General features: G+C 44.9%; 1 protein-coding gene across 1 annotated transcript in view; it reads left to right on the top strand.

Moving 5' to 3' along the window:
* LOC118321959 (phosphatidylinositol 3-kinase regulatory subunit alpha-like) overlaps positions 1 to 283 on the top strand; it is a 115,887-nt gene that overhangs the window by 15,255 nt on the left and 100,349 nt on the right. The gene's annotated exons all lie outside the window — the stretch shown is intronic.

Below are 283 nucleotides of genomic sequence, written 5' to 3'. Positions count from 1 at the left end.
GTGTGTGTGTGTGTGTGGAGTGGACAGGAGTGCGGGCTGGACTGGAGGGAGCCTTCGTTTGACGGCTGAAATGACAAATCACCAGCCTGAGGCTGATCTCTGCCCCTGTGATCTGGCAGACAAAGCCACAGCGGTGATATATGATGGTGGGCAGTTTGGTGTCACTTTTGAGCAGATGGGTTAGTTTATAATGTAACACATACACTGTAAAACCCCAATGAGTTAGTCCAACTCAAACTGTTTGATTTTCTTAAACCGTTTTAAGTTTATTAACTCAAATAAT

This window comes from Morone saxatilis, unplaced genomic scaffold, assembly GCF_004916995.1.
Source record: "Morone saxatilis isolate NCDOM2014 unplaced genomic scaffold, NCSU_SB_2.0 Contig12, whole genome shotgun sequence".
Lineage (NCBI taxonomy): Eukaryota > Metazoa > Chordata > Actinopteri > Moronidae > Morone > Morone saxatilis.
The sequence above is the reverse complement of the archived record's forward strand: the minus strand, read 5'-3'. Positions and strand labels throughout refer to the sequence as shown.